This window comes from Symphalangus syndactylus, chromosome 8, assembly GCF_028878055.3.
Source record: "Symphalangus syndactylus isolate Jambi chromosome 8, NHGRI_mSymSyn1-v2.1_pri, whole genome shotgun sequence".
NCBI classification, from domain to species: Eukaryota; Metazoa; Chordata; class Mammalia; order Primates; family Hylobatidae; genus Symphalangus; species Symphalangus syndactylus.
In genome coordinates, this window is record NC_072430.2 from 146,003,958 (window position 1) to 146,021,045 (window position 17,088).

Below are 17,088 nucleotides of genomic sequence, written 5' to 3' on the forward strand. Positions count from 1 at the left end.
AAATAGAAAAAATTAGCCGGGCGTGGTGGCGGGCGCCTGTAGTCCCAGCTACTCGGAGAGGCTGAGGCAGGAGAATGGCGTGAACCCGGGAGGGGGAGCTTGCAGTGAGCCGAGATTGCGCCACTGCACTCCAGCCTGGGCGACAGAGTGAGACTCCGTCTCAAAAAAAAAAAAAAAAAAAAAAAAAAAAAAAAGTGAAATAAAAGTACTTAAAATTGAATGCTGAGGCAACATAAAATGATATGAATTCACTGCGATTACATCTGTGTCCATAACGGGGAGTCCTGGCTGTGGATCTGATGGGGGACACCCCTGGAAGGATGGTGATCAACTGCCTGGGGTGTAGGGAGGGAGGTATGCAGGTATGCTTAAGTGATGGGAGCTGTTGGCAGATGCAGAATCCATGATGTGATACGAGACTCACTGAAGGAACATGCCAAAAACACACATCAGGCCCAGAGGCAAAGGAAAAGCAAAGCGGATGTGCAGACACTGGGCTGACAAGGAGAGAGGTGAAAGCCAGGAGGGCCCAGGTGAGCCTCCTGGAGGGAGGAGTGGCCAAGCCAGAGGCAGGAAAGATGTCCCATGGGGATAGAAAATCTTTCCACCAAATATAAAGGAGTCAGAAAGGGGCTGCTGATTTAGGCTGCAAGGTTCAGCATAAAGGAAGGTGCAATTTCAGTGTTGTCAGAAACACTCCGAGGTGTGGGGTGGCAGCCACTTCCAACTTAGCCAGAGGCCCACTCAGAAGCTGAGGTTGGGGGTCACCACACAGGGCAGAGGCCACTTCAAGGGAGGGGCAGGGGGAGAGGGGCAGAGACTGGGCATTGTTCTGAGATTTCAATCACGGCCCACAGTTAAACGTAACATGTATTTCAACTGAGTGCTCAAGCACTCTGAGGAATTAGGAGAGTGGGTGAGAGATTTAAAAACCCATGGTCGTGAGAGAATTCACATTTGTACAAAATTCACGTGCGGCTCTGAAACGTGAGTTTTCGCCGAACGTCGTGCCCTGGATGTGTTCCCAGGTGTTTCTTCACATTCGTAAAGGCCGTGTGATGTCCCCCAAACCTGGAACAGAAGAGAACTGGCCGTAGCCATGCTCTGAATGTGCTGACTGGGAAAGACAGGTGCTGGGGGAGGAGGACCCGGACTTCACACTTAACAAGAAGGCTGGGATGTGGCCCACACCTCTCTCCATGCGAGGCCATGCTGTGTGGGGGCAAGGGCCTCCCAGGTGGGTACATGATTAGGCCAAAGACAAATGCTTGTCTGCTAGAGCTCAGATTCTCCCTTGGGGTCCCAGGGGCCCAGAGGAGGAGGTGAGGGAACTGTTTCCTTTCCCCGCCTGTCCAGTCTCTCCTGTGGCGTTTGAGTGGCAGCAGTGATGCTGGGACCTGGGTGCTGGGAGTAGAATTCTGCCAGCCACCCCTGCTCTGAGCCTAGGCTGGAGGCCTCTGTGCCATCCAGTGGGCTCTTCCCACTTTGGGAGGGTCAGAGAAGCACCCCCTTCCAGGGGGCTCCCTCATGGAGAACACCGGGTGGGGGCGCTGAGTGGCTCGGGCTGTCTTCGGGCTTCACCTTCCTGGCCAGGTACTTTGCTTTCTTCCTGGGAGTGGGTTCCAGAAGGGAATCCCCAGGTTCCATGGGCCCTCAAAGAGGAGTGGGGTAGACTGCTGACTCTCCCCCAGGGGACCCCCCATCACACAGTGGGCCCACCCATCTTGGCCATGAAGCCTGATGGATCAAGATAAGTGGGGGAGCTGAGGACAACGTTGGGGGCTACAGGAGAAGGTCCTTTTGGGGAAAGTGACTCTGACAGCAGGTGTCAGAGCCCCTGGGGCTGTCCCTGGGATGCTCTGGCAGCTTTGCATCATCAAAGAGGATTCCCCAACAAGGAGGTCTCACTGCCCTGTGGGTTGTCAGGTGAGCTCCTGGGGCAGAGGTGGTGCTGGGTCCTCCCACCATCCTGGTGTGGGCTCAGTCTGGACCCCTGGGGGTCTCTCCCACTCCCCACGGACTCACTCTGTACAAGCAAGCACTCCCCTCGCTGGGCCTGTTTCTCCTCTGTCCAATGGTGAGTGGGATTCTCCTTCAGCTTGTGAGTGGGAACTGTCCCCAAACCAGGGACACCCTGGGGGCTCCTCTGGAGCTGGAAAGGCCAGAAGAGAAACTGGCTTTCTCTTCTGAGCCAAAGGACAATGTTCCTCCAGCAGCTGGGAGTCCATACCCCAAGCAGCCCTCGCCTTCCCGCTTGTGATGCGGGGTCCTACCTCTGCAGCTTCAGGTGTCTGAGTCTGAGGTAGCGCTGAGGATGAGGTCACTCTGGAGGGCGGCCCGGGGTTTCAGGTATGGGTGAGTTACCAGGTCTTTAGGAACGTGAAGGATCACCTGGGAACATGCCCAGGGCGCGACGTTCAGTGCAAAGTCATGTTTCAGAGCTACACACGAATCACATTTCCTTATCTCTGCACAGTGACCGTGGATTTTTAAATCTCTCATCCGCTCCCCTAATTCCCCAGAGTGCCGGAGCGCTCGGTTGAAATGCGTGTTGCGTTTGGCTGCAGGCCGCGACTGAAGTCTCAGAACAATGCCTAGTGTTTCAAAACAACATATTTGTGCAAAAAGAAGGCCTCCAGATCTCAGGAAGCGGGAAACAGCTGAAGAAAAAGAACGCCTGCGAAAGGAAAGGACAGGTGTCCCTGCGGGAGGACGGTGGGGCCCGGCCGCCCCAGATGAGCCCCGCTCCGCGCCCGCCCTGCCTGCATCCAGCCGGCAAGTCCACCACTCTCTCGCTACGCCAAGGAAAGCAGCAGCCCCGGCGCCCACGGAGGACGACCCCGGCCACGGCCAGGGTCGGGGTGCGGTCATGAAAGGAAGGGACAGGCGCGGGGCGGGGCGCGGTGGGTGTGGTCGCGTGGGGCGGGGCTGCGGTGGGGGCGGGGCCTGTGACCAGGGGCGGGGCGAGAAGGGGCGTGGTCATGAGAAGACCGAAGAGAGGGGTGGGGCTGCCTCCGATGCAAGGACCGTGCGGGGCCACGCGTGGGGGCGTGGTTGTTGGGGGCGCGGCCGCGGGGAGGGGCGGGGCTTCTCTGCGAATAGGTGCGAAGCTCCCGGCTTCAGGAGCCCAGGAGCGGCCCCGCAGGGCAGAAGTGCCCTTGTTGGAGACGGGTGCCTGGGGCAGGTGGGGGTACCCGAGGGTTTCCAGCCACAAGGAGGGGTGTGGACAATTGGGGGATTGGGGCCGGTGCGTGGTCCGCGCAGCCCTCCGCTCCCCAGCAGCAGATCCCTGCCCCTCGGCCCCGTCCAGCATCTCGCTCCCCAGCCCCACCCTCTCCATCGGCAGAACCTTCAGAATGTGCCGCGGAAGGGAAGGCGCGCGGCCAGAGGGACCCCCGCCCCGCGATTCCGGCGCCATCTGACCTGCCGGGCACCGGGCACCGTCGTCCCCCGGCTCCAGGAGGGTCCTGTCCTCCTGCTTCATCGGCCCCAAGATTTCTCGGGTCAGGACTCTGGCCCCCGCTCCCAGGGCGCCAGGCGCGGACAGCGGGGAAGCGGCACCAGGGAAGCCCAGGGACGCAGGCTTCCACTCGGCTGAGACGCGCTGACCGGCTGTGGTCCCGCTGGCCGGAGCCTCCGTTTCCCCCTCTGCAGAGTAGGCTCGGCAGAGGAGTAGGTGCGGCCGCTGCGGAGGGTTTGGCAGCGGGGCGGGGGCTGTGCCTGGTGTGTGCGCGGACACCTGCCGCCCGTCCGCAGCGCCCGGTAGCCTCAGGCTCCAGCTCCGACCAGCGCGCCCTGGCCTGTCCTTCCCTGCACGGGACGTCCGCCCCAACCTCACCCAACCCCCGGAGCTGTGTAACTCAGGGACAAGGGTCTGCCCCTCCCAAGGGACGCCCAGCTCGGTCCAGTGTGCCCACCACTGTCTCCGGCGCTCGGCCAGTTGGGCGTAGAGTGGGCATCCCGTTCAGGGGAGAGATGGGTGAAGGACACAGGAAAGGGGCGTGCGGTGTGGCAGCCTGGGCCTCCCGGCCTCGCCAGACTATGGGAGACGGCTGCTGGGACGGACGGGAGTCAGGCTTTTCAGTGCCAGGACTGGACGCTGTGTCTGCCACTCTGGGGCACTCAGCGTTTCCAGGTGGATGGCAGCAGCGTCCCTCAGTGTCCTTCGCAAAACCCTCCTGAGCCGGGACTCACCCCGTGCCCGCCTGGACTCGGGCCAAGCAGTCTGGCCCACATATCCCAAGAGGTTGCAGTGCTGGGCAGCACCCCAGGGATTCGGTCACTTCTCTGTCCTCACCAGAGGCAGCTCTTCACCTGATGATTTTTTTTTTCTATTTTTGGAGACAGTCTTGCTTTGTCGCCCAGGCTGGAGTGCAGTGGTGTATCCTCAGCTCACTGCAACCTCCGCTTTCCAGGTTAACAAATCCTCCTGCCTCAGCCTCCCGAGTAGCTGGGACAACAGGCATGCACCACCACGCCTGGCTAATTTTTCTGGTATTTTTAGTGGAGACAGAGTTTCATCCTGTTGGCCAGGCTGGTCTAGAACTCCTGACCTCGGCCTCCCAAAGTGCCGGGGTTACAGGTGTGAGCCACCACGCCCAGCCCTGAAGCTGAACGTAAGTTTTGGGAACATTCAAACCCGTTTTGGTGATGCCCAGGTGCCTAACTGGCTGCCCAGCCTCTGGCTCCCACCCAGCCTCCTGGAGGCAGCCAACACCAACCTTGGTCACTGACTGGACCGCATCAGACCCCAGACCAAACACTGGCTTTACCTTCTGAGCCTAGACTCCTTGGCCCTCTCTGGCATGTAGACCCTGGCAGTGGGCTTGCGCGGCATGGCACTCTCCTTTGTAACTTGTTCCAAATGCAGAGCTTTAAAAACGCCCCTTCCCACTGAGCCAGCGGCTCCACTTCTGAGTGTTAGTGCTGAGAAAATGTCAGAGATGCACAATGATGTAGCTCAAATGTCACTGGGCTGTTTCAACTTAAATACGCAATGACATGAACAATTTATATAAGACATCCGTCCCATGGAGTATGGCGCAGCCATCAAACTATTGTGCATAAAACATGGTAATGGCTTAGCAAGGTGCTCACAAGCTACAATGTAAGTGGGGAAAATAGACAGAAAAAGTGCTCGTATTAGGTCCCAACTTCCCCCTTACCCTCCTCCCTTTCTTTCTCTCTTCCCTCCTGTAGTCGTATAAAAATATTTCAAACATTTGGCTGGGTGCAGTGGCTCACGCCTGCAATGCCCGCACTTTGGGAGGCCCAGGCGGGTGGATCATCTAGGTCAGGAGTTCGAGACCAGCCTGGTTAACATGGTGAAACCCCGTTTCTACTAAAAATACAAAAAATTAGCCTGGTGTGGTGGCGCGCATCTGTAATCCCAGCTACTCGGGAGGCTGACGCAAGAGAATCGCTTGAACCCGGGAAACGGAGGTTGCAGTGAGCCAAGATTGTGTCATTGCACTCCAGCTTGGGCAACAACGGCAAAACTCTGTCTAAAAAAAAAAAAAAATTCAAATATTTATAATGGTTGCCTGTGAACCAGATTATGAGTCTTATGCAAATTCTTTATATTTTTCTATATTTTCCAACTTTAATAAAATGAACATATTATTTTCATGAATAGGTTGCCTCTTGGGGACCCAGAACACCAGCTTCCAATGTGTCCCCCAGCAGCCCTTCCCTCCACCAGGGAGGCTGAGTCACTGACACAGCAGGGAGTACAGCAATCCTCCTTATCCGTGGTTTCGCTTTTTCATGGTTTCAGTTACCCACAGTCGACCATGGTTCGAAAATGTCAGTACAATAAGTTCAGTAAGTTTTGTTTTTTGTTTGTTTTTAGAAACAGGATCTCACTCTGTCACCCAGGCTGGTGTGCAATGGCGCAATCTTGGCTCACTGCAGCCTCCACCTCCTAGGCTTAAGCAATCCTCCCTTCTCAGACTCCCGAGTAGCTGGGACTATAGGCACACGCCACCATGGCCAGCTAATTTTACAGTAAGATATTTTGAGAGAGAAGAGAGACCATATTCACAAAACTTTTATTACATTATATTGTCATCATTGTCCTATTTTACTATTAGTTATTTTTGTTAATCTCTCACTGTGCCTAATTTATAAATTAGACTGTATCATAGATATAAGGATATACATATAGGAAAAAACACAGTATATATAGGATTCAGTACTCTCCGCGGTTTCAGGCATCCACTGGGGGTCATGGAATTTGTTCCCTGTGGATAAGGGGACTTATGTGTAAAGGAATCTCCAACATAAAGATGAGTTCACAATCAGAACTGCCATGCATACGAGCTTCCTACTGTGGCTGGAACAGATCACCACAAGTGTGGTGGCTTCCACAGCACAATTTATTCTCTCACAGTTCTGGGGTGCAGAAATCCAAAATAGGCCTCAGCAGGCTAGAATCAAGGAGTCAGCAGTGCTGGTTCCTCTGGAGGCCCTAGGACAGAATCTGTTTCCTTGTCTTTTTCAGCTTCCAGAAGCCACCTGCATCCCTCGGCTCATGGCCCCCTCTCCACCTACAAAGCCAGCAGCAGAGCCTCTCTCTGGCCCCTTCCCACTGTGGCGTTTCTCTCTGACCCTCTTGCTTCCATTTTCATTTTTTCCTTTTTTAATGTATTCCCATCGTTAAGCACTTGCTTCCATATTATAAGGAGTCTGTGATGACATTAGGGCCACCTAGATAATCCGAGATAATCTCCCACATCAAGAGCCTCAACTTACTCATGTCATCAGCGTCCCTTTTGGTCCCATATTCACAGGTGCCAGGGATCAGGACCAGGACATCTTTGGGGGCCATTATTCAGCTACCACACCAAGCATGGAAGACAGCCAAGACAGAAAGGAAACGGCAGCGCAACCGAGGGAAGGAGTCACCCCACTCCCGCCCCTGGGAAACATAACTGAGAAAGCAATTAGGAGACTCCGGAATGTGTGTACACATATCAGAGAGAGCCAGGGGAATGCTGTGTGTGCACAGAGGGATCAGCTGGAGAAAGAAAAGGAACAGCACAAACATGAACTCAAATAAAACGCCACCGTGAAGGGACTGAGTAGCAAAATGGATGAAGATGAAAACATTCACAGGATGAAGACTGAGCCCAGGAAGGAGACTCCGCAGATTGTGGACCTAGAAATAAATTGTCAAGGAAAAGCTGAGAAACACGGAGGCGAGATCCACAAGTCGTTGTAGCCAGCCAGCAGGCATTCCAGAAGGAGGGCAGAGAGGAGGCACCACCCACACACAGACACACAGGCGCACACAGACAGATGCACACTCACACACCACACACATACACTGCACAGATGCACACACACACCACACACACATCACACGGACACATACATACCACACACACACAGATGCACACAGACGCACACTCACACCCTACACAGACACCCTTCCCACTTACCACAGACCCACAGATGCACACACACACCACAGACACACACATCACACACACATACCACACACACAGATGCATACACCACACAGATGCACACAGACGCACACTCACACCCTACACATACAGACACCCTTCCCACATACCACAGACCCACAGATGCACACACACCACAGACACACACATCACACACACATACCACACACACAGATGCACACAGATGCACACTCACACCCTACACATACAGACACCCTTCCCACACACCACAGACACACACATCACACACACATACCACACACACAGATGCATACACCACACAGATGCATACTCACATACCACCCACACACACATACATACCACACAGACACACACCCCCACAGACCCACAGATGCACGCAGATGCATACTCACACACCACCCATACACATACATACCAGACACACACCACACATACATACAGATGAACACACACACAGACACATGCATCACACAGAAAGACACAGATACACAAGCACACACACACACACACACCCCCCACACATACAGATGAACACACACAGATACACAAGCACACACACAGACACATACCACACATACAGATGAACACACAGAGATACACAAGCACACACACAGAGATACATACCACACATACAGATGAACATACACACAGGTACACAAGCACACACAGACACACACCACACATACACACAGATGAACACACACACACAGATACACAAGCACACACAGACACATACCACACATACACAGAAAACCCAGACATACACAAACACCACACAGAGACCACCCACCTACACACACACACCACACATACACACAGATGAACACACACCACACATACCTACACAGAAAACACAGACACACACACACCACATAGACACACACACACACACACACACAGGAAAAATTTCCCCAAATTGAAGAGAAATGTAAGTTTTCAGGTGAAAAAGGGAAAACAAAATACTCACCTGACACATGATAGTTTTGAAAACTTCAATGATAAAGACAAATCTTAAAACCTGAGAGGGGAATTGTGTCCCCACAAAAAATATATTCAAGTCCCGCCCCCAGCAGCTGGGAGTGTGGCTTGACTTGGAAATAGTCTTTGCAGATGTGATCAGGTTAATATGAGGTCACCCTGGATTAGGATGGGTCCCATGACCAGTGACTGGTGTCCTTAGACAGAGCGAGAGATATGGACACAGAGACACCAGGAGGAGGCCACGTGGTGGGAGAGGTGGACGTTGGAGCCATGCAGCAATGAGCTGAGGACCGCCAGGGACCGCGGGCAGGTGCCCGAGCGAGGAGACGGGCATGCGGCTGGCCCTGCCCTGGAGGCTTCAGAAGAGCACATCCCACCAGCACCCCGACTTCTGGACTTCCAGCCTCAGAAACTGTGAGAGAGTACGTGTCTGTTGTCCTAAGCCACCAGGTTCGTGTCAGGAAACTAATGCAGGAGGGAGGGAGGGAAGGGAGGAGGAGGAGGAGAGGAAGGCTATGAGGTAAAAAAGGAACACAAATCAGATTGACATGTACAACTGGAGTATAAAGACCAATGGGTGACGGCTTCAAATCTATGCGCAGTCGTCATCTTTCAAGCATGAGAGGAATTGCAGGCATTTGCAAACCCACCCGGACTCAGGGAGTTTGCCCCCACAAGCCCGCTTAAGGGAAGGAATGACGGGACAACACTGTCCACGAGAAAACAAAGGCCCTGGAATGAAGCTGCACAGCAGGCAGAGGCCAGCGAAGTGTGCACTGGAGTCCACAGGCGCTGATCGTAAACTGAAGAGTGTGGGGCAGCCACGATCCCGTTATCTGTGTCTCCTTAGCCCTCTCTCCCTCCCAAACCCTCCTACAATAACAGGAAAGGAATTTTAAAAACTTCCCCCTAAAGGGGAAAAGCCCACAAGAAAAAAAAAAAAAAAAACCTGGGGAGGAGACAACAGTAGATGAGAGATTTTTTTTTTTTTTTTTTTTTTTGGTGGGGGATCCAGTCTCTCTCTGTCGCCCAGGCTGAGCAAACCTTTGCCTCCCGGGTTCAAGTGATTCTCCTGCCTAAGCCTCCTGAGTAGCTAGGATGACAGGTGTGTGCCACCATGCCCAGCTAATTTTTGTATTTTTAGTAGAGATGGGATTTTACCATGTTGCCCAGGCTGGCCTTGAACTCCTGACCTCAAGTGGTCCACATGCCTCGGCCTCCCAAGGTGTTGGGATTACAGGCATGAGCCACCGCACTTGGCAAGATGAGAGATTTTGATGTCCCCCACATTTTAGCCCAAAGCTGAGGAGGGTAACTGACTTAGCAGGTGTAGCTGTCAGCCTCGGTGGAGCTCTACTGTGGTAACAAACAGCCCTGGAATCCCAGTGGCTCTGGCAGCCCAGGCTGCTTCCTCACACAGGCACACGCCTATCCCAGATGCTCTGCTGCTGTCTCACACCCCATCCTCCTCCCACTTTACCCCAGAAGCCAGCAGCCCTCCCTGAGACAGAGCTGTCCTCCGCCGGAAAGGGGCACAGCTCCTCAAACGTCTGCTGGGAGGGGATGGTCATCACCTGCTCATGCCCCACTGGCTGAGGCACATCAGGAGGCCCAGCCCCAGGCCCACCTGCAGGACACCGTCCTCCCACAGGCACGGACGATGAGCACTGTGACCACGGCATGGATGAACGGCGGGGCTGGGGCTGGGAGCACAGGCTGCTGTGGGGGACCCCACACCCCTTCCCCTGCCTCCCACAGCCAGGCCCGATGGCCCTTCCAAAGCTGACAAAACAATGTCTTCTCTGGAGCAACTGAATCTAAGGGGTTATAGCCGAGGGACACGGGATGGCTAAGGTCTGGGGAGAAGGTGGAGGGGGGGCTGCCTCCTGACTTGTGGCCCCTGGAACCCTTCCTGCACTCGGCTCAGGCTGCCATTAGCTAGACAGGGACCCCCAACCCCAAGCAGGAGACCTCAGGGGCCTTCCTGGGAGATGCTGGACTGCCTGGGGAAAAGACCTCCTTTCGGCGTCCCCAAGAAAGAAGCAGGCCAGCCCCAGGCTCCACCTGGACACCCCAAGGAGTTGCTAGTCTTGCTCCTCCTATGGAAGGGCAGGCCTTTCTCCCAAAAAGGAAGGACCAAAGCACACAGAGGAGCACCTGGGGGAAACTGAGGTGGAGCAAGGAGCAGTGAAAATGCCACCTACCAAAAAGGTCCCTAAACATGACGATCCTCAGAGAGGTAAGAGATGACACCTTGGTGCCTAAACATGACGATCCTCAGAGAGATAAGAGATGACACCTTGGTCCCTAAACATGACAATCCTCAGAGAGATAAGAGATGACACCTTGGACCCTAAACATGACAATCCTCAGAGAGGTAAGAGATGACACCTTGGACCCACAGCCAAGCCAATCTGGGAAGAAAAAAAGGTAAATTCTTTCTCATATTCACAAAAATGGTTCTGAAAACCACTTCAAGCTGGGTGTGGTGGCTCATGCCTGTAGTCCCAGCTGCTCGGGAGGCTGAGGCAAGAGGACTGCTTGAGCCCAGGAGCTTCCGGCTGCAGCAAGCTGTGATGGCACCAATGCACTTTAGCCAGGGTGATAGAGCAAGACCCTGTCTCTAAAATAAATATAGAAACAAAATAAAAATAAAAACCATTTCAGTTCCCGGCTGGGCGCAATGACTCATGCCTGTAATCCCAGCACTTTGGGAGGCCGAGGTGGGTGAATCACCTGAGGTCTGGATTTTGAGACCAGCCTGGACAACATGGTGAAATCCCATCTCCACTAAAAATACAAACATTAGCTAAGCCTGGTGGTGCGCACCTGTAATCCAGCTGCTTGGAGACTGAGGCAGGAGAATCGCTTGAACCTGGGAGGCAGAGGTTGCAGTGAGCTGAGATCGCACCACTGCACTCCAGCCTGGGTGGCGGAGTGAGACTCCGTCTCAAAAAATAAAAATAAAAACAAAAAAAACCACTTCAGTTCTTGAGTCCTGATATACGTCCTTTCCAAATACCACATAAAAGTAAAATGAGGCCAACATGAAACACCAAAACAACAAAACACCCGAGGAGGTCAGGACGGAGCCTGGGCTATCGGGGTGTGGTCTCGGGGCACAGAAGCCCCGTTCAGGCCGAGGCTGCAGAGCATGGGTACATTTGACTCTGACAAAACGCGCAATCTCTGCACAGGAAGAGAAAGAGCTGGAAGTGAAAGTCTGGTGAGAAGCATCTGCAGCATTTATAACCAACTAAAAAAAATCCCAGAGAAATGGGCAAATTTTCTACCTAGAGATCCCAAGAGTCCAGTGAGCAACGGGGCATGAAACACCCTTGGCCTTACAGGCGGCCGGGGACATGCACAGTAAAGCCACCCGGTGTCACCATTCATGGCCTGGGATGTGCACAGTAAAGCCACCCGGTGTCATCATTCATCTGTCGGATCAGCAATAAAGATGTTGTAATATCGGCTGGGCGCGGTGGCTCACGCCTGTAATCCCAGCACTTTGGGAGGCAGAGGTGGGCGGATCACGAGGTCAGGAGATCGAGACCATCTTGGCTAACACAGTGAAACCCCGTCTCTACTAAAAATACAAAAAATTAGCTGGGCACAGTGGCGGGCACCTGTAGTCCCAGCTACTCGGGAGGCTGAGGCAGGAGAATGGTGTGAACCCGGGAGGCGGAGCTTGCAGTGAGCCAAGATCGCGCCACTGCAGTTTGGCCTGGGCGAAAGAGCGAGACTCTGTCTCAAAAAAAAAAAAAAAAAGATTTTCTAATATCAAGGGTTGGCAGGGTGCTGCCAGAGGGGGTAGGTTCCAGCCTGTGCAGCTCTATCCACAGTGGGAGAGGATGTGGCTGGCCTGGCTGAGCCTGGACATGAGGCTGCATCAGGACTCCCTGGCCCGGCTGAAGCCCACTCTTCCAGACCCCTACCGGGGAGGGAAGGGGGTCGGTGCATGCGGGTGCTAAAAGCATGAGACTGTGGCCCCTGCTTGGCCTGTGGTCACTTGCCCTTGCCTGGCTGCAAGGCTAGCGGACAAACTCTCCAGCCGTGCGGGTTCCCGGCTGTTTACTTAGCACTCATCTGAGTTTATACAAAACCCTTCTGGTCCAAGCTCTGATTCTTCATTAGTAAGAGGAATGAGCTTCTGGGAAAAGTGAATGGGGAGGGGCTGTTTGCTCAGGGAGCCATCTGGGCAAATGGGGCAATAGGCCCACAGGCCTTGGCGCAGAAAGTGTATGGTGCCCCCTTGGTCAGGTACATCCCATCTGATCATCTCCTATTGAGAGGTGACAGCTGCTGGCAGTCCTCACAGCCCTCGCTTGTTCTCGGCACCTCCTCTGCCTGGGCTCCCACTTTGGTGGCACTTGAGGAGCCCTTCAGCCACCACTGCACTGTGGGAGCCCTTTCTCGGCTGGCCAAGGCGGGAGCCGGCTCCCTCAGCTTGCAGGGAGGTGTGGAGGGAGAGGCGCGAGCGGGAACCGGGGCTGCACGTGGTGCTTGCGGGCCGGCTGGAGTTCCGGGTGGGCGTGGGCTTGGCGGGCACCTCACTCGGGGCAGCCGGCCGGCCCTGCCGGCCCCGGGCAATGAGGGACTTAGCACCTGGGCCAGTGGCTGCAGAGGGTGTACTGGGTCCCCCAGCAGTGCCAGCCCACTGGGGCTGCGCTCGATTTCTCACCAGGCCTTAGCTGCCTTCCCACGGGGCAGGGCTCGGGACCTGCTGCCCGCCATGCCTGAGCCTCCCACCCCCTCCATGGGCTCCTGTGCGGCCCGAGCCTCCCCAACGAGCGCCACCCCCTGCTCCACGGCGCCCAGTCCCATCGACCACCCAAGGGCTGAGGAGTGCGGGCACACGGCGCGGGACTGGCAGGCAGCTCCACCTGCAGTCCCGGTGCGGGATACACTGGGTGAAGCCAGCTGGGCTCCTGAGTCTGGTGGAGACGTGGAGAACCTTTATGTCTAGCTCAGGGATTGTAAATACACCAATCAGCACCCTGTGTCTAGCTCAGGGTCTGTGAATGCACCAATCCACACTCTGTATCTAGCTGCTCTGGTGGGGCCTTGGAGAACCTTTGTGTCCACACTCTGTATCTAACTGATCTGATGGGGACGTGGAGGACTTTTATGTCTAGCTCAGGGATGGCAAACGCACCAATCAGCACCCTGTCAGAACAGACCACTTGGCTCTACCAATCAGCAGGACGTGGGTGGGGCCAGATAAGAGAATAAAAGCAGGCTGCCCGAGCCAGCAGTGGCAACCCCCTCGGGTCTCCTTCCACACTGTGGAAGCTTTGCTCTTTCGCTCTTTGCAATAAATCTTGCTACTGCTCACTCTTTGGGTCCACACTGCCTTAAGAGCTGTAACACTCACCTCGAAGATCTGCAGCTTCATTCCTGAAGCCAGAGAGACCACGAGACCACTGGGAGGAACGAACAACTCCAGACGCGCTGCCTTAAGAGCCGTAACACTCACCGTGAAGGTCTGCAGTTTCACTCCTGAGCCAGCGAGACCACGAACCCACCAGAAGGAACAAACTCCGAACATCAGAAGGAACAAACTCCGGACACGCCGCCTTTAGAACTGTAACACTCACCGCGGGGGTCCGCGGCTTCATTCTTGAAGTCAGTGAGACCAAGAACCCACCAATTCCAGACACACTATCACCACAGATCCCTGCATGAGCGGCAGACCAGGGGCGTGTCCCCCCTTCCAGATGGGGAAGGGGGTCCAGGCAGCTTGTGGGAGGAGAGCCTCCAGCCCAGGCAGCTCCTGTCCCTCTGTCTCTGCACCACACACCTCTCCCGAGGGGGCAGCCCGGGTCACCTGCCCCGACGGCAGCTCTTACGGGACCTGGTTCAGCCCGTGCGAACTGTAGGGGTTATTGTGCAGGGCTGAGCCTCCTGGGGTGCGAACAGTCCCTGGCTTTCTGCCCATGGTGGGATGGGGTGCTTGCAGAAGCACCCAAGGGACCCTCCGTGGAACTGGCCCACTGCAGCCTCTGCCCATCACCTCGAGGCCTCTCCTTGGAGGGTTCTGATCTGGAAACCAGGGCAATGACCTCATCCAGGGGCCTGGGCCAAGCCGAGAGGGTTTACGAATTGATGCCCACTTGACCACTTTATTAGCTTCTGCTGCTGGTTCTCTTAAAACGTCTCCAGGGCTTGAGGACGCTATAAATTTTTGGTCAAGGATCCTCTGGCAGCCTCACTGTGCCAGCATCGGTCACATGGCCCAGCCCTAGACCTCCCAGAGAGAGGCTGAGGCCTGGGGGTGCCTTTTCTGGAGGCGCAGATCATACATTCCCTTCCTTCTAGAAGCAGCGTGAGGGCTGCTTTTCTGTGACTCAGAACCAGCGCATCCCGCCGCTCACTGCAGATAGGAAATATTTAGTTGCTTCATGAAGCAGTAGACATTCTGGGCCATGTGAGAGAAGGCGAAGGAAGGACTCCGAGGTTTAGAATAAGCTGGTCCCACTGCTGCAGATGACTTGGGGAGACCCACTAAGGGGGTGGGGGGCACAATAGCAGCAGCCCCTGCTGTTGGCTGAGTCCACTCAGGGCTCACCACAGCACGTCTGCCTCCCAGGCACAGGGAAACCCCCTACAGGAGGTGGGGAGGAGGTGGGGAGACCTGAGGAGGTCCCTCCGCCCAGGAGGAAGGTTTGCACTGGCCAAGTGAAAACACAGGAATCTTGTAGTTCTAGTGGGAAGGTTCTGACCGCAGCGAGGGTGGGCTGGGATGGTGGAGGTGTCTCGCCGCCCACTTCCCGCCCTGCCCACCCAGTATTCACCTCGGCCACTTGAACCTGGAGTGGGGGTGACCTGTGGGGTGGGGTGGGGGGCGCTCTGAGGAAATGCCGGGCAGCAGAGTTTGAAGATGGGGGAAGAACGTTCCAGGAAGAAGGAAGTGATCTTCGAGGAGTGGGGGAGGAGGCTGCAGATGCAGGAGGGCTCCGGTCTCACTGAGGGTGCTGGGGCTGTCCAGTAGGAGGTGGCGCGGCTGGGACGGGGTGGCAATGGCGAAGCAGCCAGGCAGCTGCTACCTCAGGATGCATTTTGAAAGGAGAGCAAGAGGTGTGGCCCAAGCACAAGCGGCTCCCTCCATGCAGCCTGGGTCACTCCATGCACAGGAACTGGCCAATGAGAATGTCCTGGCCCCACCAGAGACACCAGGCTCTGATCCAACTCAGAATGCCGGACTCGCTCACAGCGCTGCAGCCTGTCTCTTGCACCCGCAGCACACCCTGCACTCCAGAGGCTTCCTGCGAGCCGCATGTGTTCAGCCCCACAGTCTCTCTGGCCTCTCCACGCCGCGCCATGCCGGTCCACACCCTGTCGGGCTCACTCATACCATCCCCGCCCCTGCACACACTGGTAGCTCAGTACCCCTTAGGGGCTGGGCTCAGAACAGACCCTCTAAAGAATGAGGCCAGAGTGGTCGGGCACGGTAGCTCACGCCTGTAACCCCAGCACTTTGGGAGGCCGAGGCAGGAAGATCACAAGGTCAGGAGATGGAGACCATCCTGGCTAACACAGTGAAATCTCATCTCTACTTACAAAAAAAAAAAAAAAAATTAGCCGGTCGTGGTGGCAGGTGCCTGTAGTCCCAGCTACTTGGGAGGCTGAGGCAGGAGAATGGCATAAACCCAGGAGGCAGAGCTTGCAGTGAGCCAAGATCGCACCACTGCACTCCAGCCTAGGTGACAGAGAGAGACCCTGACTCAAAAAAAAGAGCAAGGCCAGGCAGGACCCACCTATGCCTGAGGCTGCCGCCGCCGCTCGACCCTCCGTTCCCCGCCCCCGTCTCCTGTGTCTCCTTCGTGTCTTTTTCCCTGCAAGTATGCACTTTCCTCCGCAATGCCAGCGCGTTCAGAAACTCACATTCCAGTTTTAAACGCTTTCACCCATGACAAGCTCTTCTTCAACGGGGAGGAGCCCTCAGCCACAAGCAGCAAGCCCAGCTTACGAAGGACAAGCGGTTCTGTCAGCTTCCAGCCCATCAAGGATCACCACTGGGAAGAGGCCATGGCTCCATGGGCCTTGTGGGCGGGTACTGCCCTCCTCAGAGGCAGCCTGCAGTGACCAGGAGGTGACGGGGCGGGGCAGGGGGGGGAGGTCAGCCTGGGGCACGTGCAGACACACACCACCCAGCAGAAAGATTCTGGGCGGCTCACCACACAGCCCTCTGCCTGGTTTTGCAAAAAAGGGACCATCTGAAGGCCACCAGGTGGTGGGTGGAGAGGCCAGTCCAGAGTGAGGTGGCCGGCACAAAGTCCAAGTGCTCTGCTGCCACCGACCCCAGTGGCCTGCAGGCTAAACGCCCGCCCAGTCCCACCCACCCCTGGCATGGCGTCCCCACTGTACCTGAGACTGGGTTATTTATTTATTTATTTTGAGATGGAGTTTCACCCATGTAGCCCAGGCTGGAGTGCAGCGGCACGATCCCAGCTCACTGCAACCTCTGCCTCCTGGGTTCAAGCAATTCTCCTGCCTCAGCCTCCCGAGTAGCTGGGATTACAGGTGCCCACTACCACACCCAGCTAATTTTTTGTATTTTTAGTAGAGACGGGGTTTCACCACGTTGGCCAGGCTGGTCTCCAACTCCTGACTTCAGGTGATCCACCCGCCCGCCTCCCAAAGTGCTGGGATT

The 17,088-nt window shown here is 55.5% G+C and overlaps 1 long non-coding RNA gene across 1 annotated transcript; it reads right to left on the bottom strand.

Moving 5' to 3' along the window:
* Positions 1-851: 851 nt before the first annotated feature.
* Positions 852-2,179, bottom strand: LOC129487293 (uncharacterized). Its single transcript, XR_008659282.2, has 2 exons — positions 2,026-2,179; positions 852-1,071 (listed from the first exon to the last, which is right to left on the bottom strand). It is a non-coding gene; the product is annotated as an uncharacterized lncRNA (long non-coding RNA).
* Positions 2,180-17,088: the final 14,909 nt, after the last annotated feature.